The sequence below is a fragment of the Mastomys coucha genome, unplaced genomic scaffold (assembly GCF_008632895.1).
Source record: "Mastomys coucha isolate ucsf_1 unplaced genomic scaffold, UCSF_Mcou_1 pScaffold16, whole genome shotgun sequence".
NCBI lineage: Eukaryota > Metazoa > Chordata > Mammalia > Rodentia > Muridae > Mastomys > Mastomys coucha.
The window spans coordinates 77,091,138-77,099,531 of record NW_022196898.1 but is presented as its reverse complement, the minus strand read 5'-3'; the positions used below and the strand labels follow the sequence as shown (position 1 = coordinate 77,099,531).

The 8,394-nt window shown below is 43.3% G+C and overlaps 1 protein-coding gene across 1 annotated transcript in view; it reads right to left on the bottom strand.

Annotated features, from left to right (window-relative positions):
• The window catches only part of Elovl6 (ELOVL fatty acid elongase 6), a 107,164-nt gene that overhangs the window by 55,993 nt on the left and 42,777 nt on the right, over positions 1–8,394 (bottom strand). The gene's annotated exons all lie outside the window — the stretch shown is intronic.

Below are 8,394 nucleotides of genomic sequence, written 5' to 3'. Positions count from 1 at the left end.
AAGAGAGAGAGAGAAAGGAAGAGAGAAAGAAAGAAACTAGCGGAGTTAGCTTTTCCGTTCTAGAGAGAAATTTACAGATGTAACTTTTGTTCTCCGTGTGGGCCTGCCAGAACTGAAGCCGCCGACCACTGAGGCTGTCAGTGTCTGCAGTTTGTCTACCTCAGGAGGCCATGATAATACAGTTGGGGGAATTAATAATTAATGTAACAACCAGAAAGTTCAATTAACTCATTCTGTCTTGATAATCAAATTAGCTCTTCCTCCCCAGGACAGATCCTGGCATTTACCTAATCATGAGTAAATCACGATGACACGATCACTGACTCTAGGCTAATTTAGTGCCCCACCACTGGGAGGTTTGTTCGCTAGTCACCATTTCCACCCCACACTGTAGTCTATTGATTTTTCAGTATAAACTATCTTTTAATTACGAGCACACTTTCTCAAAAAGTTATTGATTATACCAACACAAAATCTCTTTAAATTAATGGTTTTCTGACTATTTCCCATATGGTTTTCCCACCTATTTCCTTCAGAGTGCACAAAAATGATTTATCTCTTTCCAGGTTCCTCACACCCTGAAATCTAATAAGTTACTAGCACTGGAGAGATGGGGTAGTTAAAAGTGACTCAGACTCCAGGGTGATCCAAGGCCTCTGGCCTATATGCCCAAGTCCATATACCCAGACACACAGACACATACAAACATAATTTTTTAAAAAAAATTTAAAGTGAAAAGGCTAACATCTCTCTACCACTGTCTTAATTAAAGTTTCTTTAACTGCAAGGAAACACCAAGGCCAAAAGGCAAGCTGGAGAAGATGGGTTTTTCCAGTTCACACTTCCATATTGCTATTCATCACCATAGGAAGTCAGGATAGAAACTTAAGAGGGGCTGGAACTCGGATGCACAAACTGATGCAGGGGCTATGAAGGAGCTATGCTTTCTGGCCTGCTTCTCATGGCTTTGCTCAGCCTGCTTTCTTACAGAACCCAGGACCACCAGCCCAGGGATGGCACTGGCCACAATAGCCTGGGCCCTCCTCCACTGATCAGTAATTGAGAAAATGCCCTACAGCTGGGTCTCATGGAGTCATTTTCCCAACTGAGGCTACTTCCTCTCTGATGACTCTAGCTTGCGTTGCAAGTTAACACAAGACCAGCCAGTATAGCCATGTAGGAATGTAGGCTGAGCATTAGGATTCGACATGGAATCATCCCTAAAATATAAAATAACATGCTCCATGGTGCTGGGTAGATTCTTTCCAGCCGCGTCAGCTCCAAAACAGAAACCTTTTTATATAAAGTAAGTTCCTCCACTTTTTAAAAATTATCTTATTGTTTTATGTGCATGAGTGTTTTGCTTGCATGTATGTGTATGTACCATGTGTGTCTGCCTGTTTCTGGTAGAAGTTGGAAGAGAACAGATTCCTGGAACTGGAGCTACACATCCTTGTGGTGGACGTGTAGGTGCTGGGATCTTATCTTGGGTCTTCTCCAAGAGCAGCAACTGCCCTTGCCCTTTCTTTGTTTGTTTTTTTTGTTTTTCGAGACAGGGTTTCTCTGTGTAGGCCTAGCTGTCCTGGAACTCACTCTGCAGACCAGGCTGGCCTCCAACTCAGAAATCTGCCTGCCTCTGCCTCCCAAGTGCTGGGATCAAAGGCGTGCGCCACCACCACCACCCCCCCCAGCCTCTTCTCCTTTTATTGTTGTAGATCTTCATAGTAAACTCTTCCTTAAAAACTATGCCTGCTTCACACTTCCCGGGCTCCGTTCCTTTGTTCTTAGCTCTTGGTCTCCATGGAGAACAGGAAATACTTCAGGGTTGGAAACAAGTTCATACAATACAGATAAGCAACAGATTGGTAATGCCACCCAGGAGTTCCTGGCTCTCTTATGAGCCTCAGCTTACGTACAAAAATTTATATATTTTTGTATGAAAAAAAAAAATCACTAAAAATTCTAAGGCAGATTATATATTTATGAACAACATTTACAAGTGATACTAAGAGCTAAGGAAAAGACTGTAGGTAGCCACTACAGAAATTGGTGGAGATGTTTGAGAAGTCTCTGGGCTGTTTTCCAAGCTTTATCTAACATTCTGCCAAGGCATAGTGAGAATTTCAAACATGTAGTACACTTCCCGACTGCCCAAAGTCTCACAGCAACGTTACAGCTTCAATTCGGGGGATGGTGGTCGACCAGTTGCCTCTCCACTAAGAGATATGTGAAACAAAAAAACTGATCCTATGTAGAAAACAAGGAATTCTACAATTAGTTGCCTCTTGACATGTAGATTTCCAGAAAAAGAACCCTGCATCCATTTTGATACTAAGAAATGACATGAGGGGTGTTCCACTATGGGAATGAGTTCACTGCCAACCAACATACAATTTCTTAAGCAAATGCCACCAATACTCCAGTAACTGAGATCACAAAGGTTCCCAAGGTATGCTTCCTCCTCTCTAGAGCTTTTGAAAAACTATTTCGCTGTTTTGTGGGAGAGGGTCTCTTGTAAAGTGGGTTTGTTCTCAAACCCACTACATAGCTAAAGATGTCCTTGATTCCCCTGATTCTCCTGAGGATGACTTTGAACTTCTGATCCCCCTGTCTCCACTTCCTGAGTGCTGGGATGACTTAATGATGAAGATTTAATGATGTATATCCAACAAGCACATGCAGTTTATCTAACTCAGGACTTCATGTCGTCTAGGCAAGTACTTGATCAACTCCAACCCTAACCTGCCTCTGAAGATTTTTGACACATATTATAAATCTTTCATTCTGTTAGTTCAATTTCAAATACAATATTTGCATTCATGGAATGACTTTAACAGTTTAGTTTATATAGAAATATCCACCCTAAAATGTTTTCTCGAAAAGGAAGAAAGGATAAAGACAGCAGCTCCATATCAACAAATCTGTGTTGCTTTCTACAAACTTCCTGAGAAGCCACATTTCACAGAGTTCCTGCGGATATTCAGATGCACACTAAAATCTTATCAATACTGCAAATCTTAAAAAAAAAAAAAAGAACCCCCCACACAGTAACAAGATGAATCACTGTCACACTATTATAAGAGAAGTCTTGAAAAAATTTAAAACAAGGAACTAACAAAGCAATTTGATGGCACAATGTGGACTCTTGTCACAGTGTGGAATTTTGAATATGCTTGGCCCACGGAGTGGCACTATTAGGAGGTGTGGCCTTGTTGGAGGGAGGGTATCATTGTTGGGATAGGCTTTGAGACCCTCCTCCTAGCTGCCTAGAAGTCACTCTTCTCCTGTTTCTCTTCAGAACAAGATGTAGAACTCTCAGCTCCTCCAGTGCCATGCCTGCCTGGATGCTACCATGCTCTCACCTTGATGATAATGAGCCGAACCTCTGAACCTGTAAGCTAGCCCTAATTAAATGTTGTCCTTATAAGGACACCTTTGGTCATGGTGTCTCTTTATAGCAATGGAAACCCTAACTAAGACACACAAGAACATTTTCTAGGGCACGATAGATAAGAGCAATTCGTGTCACTCTCTATTTCTGCGGGAACCACCCATAGAACCAGGTATGCCAACATTTTATGTAAATAATCTCAAAAGGAATGGAGAGCTACGGGAAGTAGCTATGAACACTTTACCATGGAAAGGTTTTCTTCTATTGTAAACCAAAATATTTGGCTCAATGCTTAAGAACTTAGTTATATAGTATACTATACTGGTATGAAGATCTTACCTGCCCACCTCCTTTCCAATTCTTTGATGAGTAAGATCATCTCATGGGAATGCAATTTTCCCTAGCTGAAAATGGCTAACCATCAGTGTGCTTGGTGACTCTTGAAATCCTACCTCAGCACCCCTTCTGCTAGTTGTAGAAAGAATGTGGTGGAAGACACAATGAACTTGGATGGAGGCAGATAGTCTCTTGCTAGAATATTACATAAGGATGACCATCACCAAGACCACTCATTACTGACAGTTAGTGTTGTTTTTGTTTTTTTCTTTTTTTGAGTCGGTCAACATGACATAAGCTAGAGACACCTGAGAAGAAGAAATCTCAATTGAGAAAAATACCTCCATCCACTTAGCTTAGAGATAAGTCTCTGGGATTATTTTTATCAATTCGATGATTAATATGGGTGGGCCTAACTCCATGTGGGTAGTACCAACTCTGGGCTGGTACAGGTGGTCCTGGGCTGTGTGACAAAGCAGGCTAATAAGCAAGTCAAAAGGAGTAAGCCAGCAGTGTTCCTCGTGGTCTCAGTACCTGCCTCCAGGTTCCCGCCTTGAGTCCCTGCCCTGGCTCCTCTTCAGGATGGACTGTAATAGGATAGTGTACGCCTTATAAACCTTTCCTTCCCTAGTTATTTTTGATGAAGGTGTTTACCACCGCAAAATCAGACTAATAGAATTACCAACTCTTTCAACAGACTCCGCCTGCTTTGAAAAGCTGAACTAATTCCAAATGGAGTAATTGTATCACTGTGAAGTGGAAGTGGGCCAGAAAGCACAAGGTTAAAGACAGGAGAGACCAGCACTTAAGAAGATTTAATTTAAATGACAAATGCCTCGGAGTGCTGAAAGCCTTTCTTCCCGTCCTGTCAACCACAAGCCACCCCTCTCCTCAGGAACTAAACTGCCCTTGCTCAGCACAAGCCTGTAGAGATGTGTGACAGCCAAGGCAGGGCCTGAGCAGGGTGGTGCTCAGCAGGCTACAAGGTAGCCACAGCGATGGTGGTGGGGGTAAGGACTTGGGTGGTCCAGGGTGGAGGTGAATTGCCTTTCTGATGGTAGTGAGACTCAGGGACAGAAATGAATCAAGGGAGGGACGGGCTGGTTGAAGGGAGCCAGGACTCAGCTCCTGGCTAACTGGACTGGCAGAAATCAAGGAGAACCAGCCCAACCAGTGTCCTGGTGCAATTCCCGACAGCCCCATACTCTCTCACCCTCTAATCCATAGGATGAGACACCCAGATGCAATGGATACCCAGGCAGGAGGCTGCTGGTGGTCAGTAGTGCTCTTCATAGGAAATGGCTTTTTAATCAAGAGCAGCTGGCTCTTTAAAGGAGTTGCAGACCAGTCTATCCACACTGGGTGGCAAACCAGTACAAAGAGGGAACACCACACATTCTTATCAAATATGGGATGTGGTTTTAGGAGTAAAACAGGTGTGGGTTTGAATTCTTTCCAGATCTCAAATTCTATCACTGACCTTGGAGGATTTGTCTAAGACAGAGATTATACCTCAGACTTGTGAAGCAATCAAAATGGGGTGGGGCTGGGGGGGGGGGAGACAAACAGACAGACAGAATAGGCTGGCGGCACACGCTGGCTCTCAGAATATTTTGAAGTGGCTATTAATTCCCTCTTAAGGCTTGCTTGTCTTCCTAAGATATAAGCAGCCAGTGTGTGAATAGCGCAAGCAAGGCAGAAGTAATTGATAGGCAAATGAATGGATTCTTTGTCAAAGACCCAAGGGCTTAGGGAACTCGCTTGTTTAAAGCCTTCTTAATTTTCTTTAAATCGAGTACATCACAAGACAAAAAAAGCACTTCTGTGTACTGAGAAATAGAAATTTAAACTGAAGCTAGCCTTTCTTTCTCAGCATCCTACTTCAAGGCATTTTGAAATAACCCTGGCGATGCAACCGATAGAGCTCCTTTCATAAATTTGTTACACCCAGGTCCAGGCAGCCTTCTCATCACCTGACCTGCCAAACTTGAAGGGACCTGCTACAAGAAATGAACTCTTCCCAGTTTCCTGGGATTCTTTGCATCAATCGACCTAGACTTGTTCAAAGTGGTTTCCAATCCAATAGCTGTCTGAATCCACTGGTCACAGTGAAAGGCAGGCCATTCGTTTATGTATCAAGTATTCCTGGTGTGCTTGCATACACACACACACACACACACACACACCAATATTTCCTGGCATGGCAACAGGCATCTTTAACTCATATGGCTCCATCAGCCGCTTTCTGAAACGGTTTATCAACAATTCACAGAAGAAAAAAAAAATTGTGTGGTTTATATTTTTAAAACAAAAGGGGCTTACAATTTTTTCTATTATTCTATGTGTCTGGATGGTTTGCCTGCATAGATGTCTGTGTAACATGTGTGTGTGTGCTTACCCAAAGAGACCAGATGACAACATCCAATCCCCTAGAACTGGAATTACATACAGACAGTTGTAGGTGCTGGGAATTGAACCTGGGCCCTCTAGAAGCACAGCCAGTACTCTTAACTACTGAGCCATCTCTCCAGAAACGGATATTAAACAGAATATTTAAAATTTATGTTTTCACATTGTTTAAATTATTTATTAAATTATTTGTTTAATTATTTAAATTATTTGAGTCAAAACTATTCTTGCATTATTGTGTGTGTGTGTGTGTGTGTGTGTCTTTCATGTGCACGAGCGCATGTTTGTAGGACAAAGGACAGCCTTAGGTGTCATTCCTCAAAAGCTGTCCACTTTTTTGGAACAGTCTCTCACTGGCTGATGCTCCCTGATTAAGCTCTAGCTAGTCTAAGGGTTCCAGAAACCCTCCGTTCTCTTCATCTCCTCCTCCTCCTCCTCCTGCTCCTCCCCCTCCTTCGTGCTGGAATTACAAGCATGTGCCACCATTCCTAGCTTCTTTTGTGTGGGATCTATGACAATGTGCTGGCCAAGCAAGTACTTGACCTACCAAGCTATCTCCCATGTCCTGAATGCCTGTATTCTTTATGGTGTGAGTTCCTGATGACTACAGCCTGGGAAGTATTCTGGTATCATTGATGCATTAAGAAGACACCAATAAGATCAGCATTGGGGGGTGGCCAATACGGTAGATATTTATGGGTGTGTCGAGCCTGTGTGTAATTATTACCAAAAAGATCACAACTAATTAAAGCAGCAATGGAATGGTTTTACATGCTGACTCATTACGAGTCAGCGCTGTCAGGCCTCAAGGTACTCAAGTGCCAGAAGGGAACGGGTTTGTGAAGGTACGGATGGTTGATACTAAACAAACCAGCCTTTTTTTTTTCCTTCTGAGCCAATGCTGCTTTTATTTTATGGAACAAGAGATCCTGCATTTGCTTGGTTCTTAAATTTCTCGATGTCATTTATTTTATCGTATGTCTATATATATTCTGTGTCTAAGTGAGTGTGGGTGTCCATCACAGTGTGTGTGGAAGCTAGGAGAAATTTTGGAAGCTGGCTCTTTCCCTGTAGGGTTCCAGGGATCAAAGGGAAGCCACAGGGCTTGCATAGCAGGTGCTTTCCTGCTGAGCCAGCTTGTCGGTCCAAGGTCTTGCCCACCTCTGCCACTCGCTAGCTATATGATTTTGGAGAACTATTCCATCTTTCATTTTTTTTTTTCAGCTTCCTTGTTAGTAAAAAGGAGATCTAAAACATGCCTTGTTGACTATGACAATTACTGTTAAGGTTAATGCACCCAGCAGGCTGCCCAAGACACATTTAGTTATCAGTCAATGACTGCAGAAGCTGTGACAGTTCACAATCGCAAGTCATCACTACTTCTTTGGTGAGAGAAAGGAGATGTATCCACTACAGGGTATAATATTCTCAGGAGACATGTCCGACTCTAAATGGCTGAAACGCTACTGACTGACACAGGGCTCTCCTATCCTCTCTTCTACCTTCCCAAGTATTTTCGAAGGCTAGTACTAGCTAGGTTAGCCTATAAGAAACAATTTCCAGTTGTATGTGGGTACATAGGCCTGTAACCTCAGCATACAGGAGGATGGGTTAGAGAAATCCTGGGTTCAAGGCAGACGGGACTACTGAACAGTTCCGCAAGAATGGTTCCCCGAGAAGGTTGTCTCTTCCCTTCCACCTCCTCATCACCACCTTATCCATCCTTTTTTGCAGAGAATTCACATAATGCATTATCACTGAGAGAGCTACTGGGAGAAATCCATGTCATAAAGGATTCTATAACTTCCTGGCTTTATACTCTAGCTGCTGTCATTCACTGTTACGTCTATAAAACCTGCATTCATCCACATCTTACCTCTCTGACACCTTTCTCTCATTTTATGAAGAGTAGGTGTTCTCTCAGGCAGTGAAAGAGAGTATTCAAGAAAAACACCAGAAAGCCGTGCCTCACCTTCCCGCCAGGCCATGCCACTGGACCCCAGAGTGCCCTGCCTTTTGGAGGTGACTGACCCCAGGAAGCTAGCGTGCCATTTGTTTAAGTTAGAATTTAGATGTGTTGGTCTAGGCTAGGTCCTGCCTGAGATCCTGCAGGCTCTGCAGGGCCGCCGTTGCTGCACGGTTCTCTGTAAGGAAGGCTGGGACCGCTGGATCACCTCAGTGTGACTGTGTGAGTGAGCATGTGACCACTCCAGCACACCTTTGTGCATATTGTAGACAGCTAAAAATATCCCGGGGGG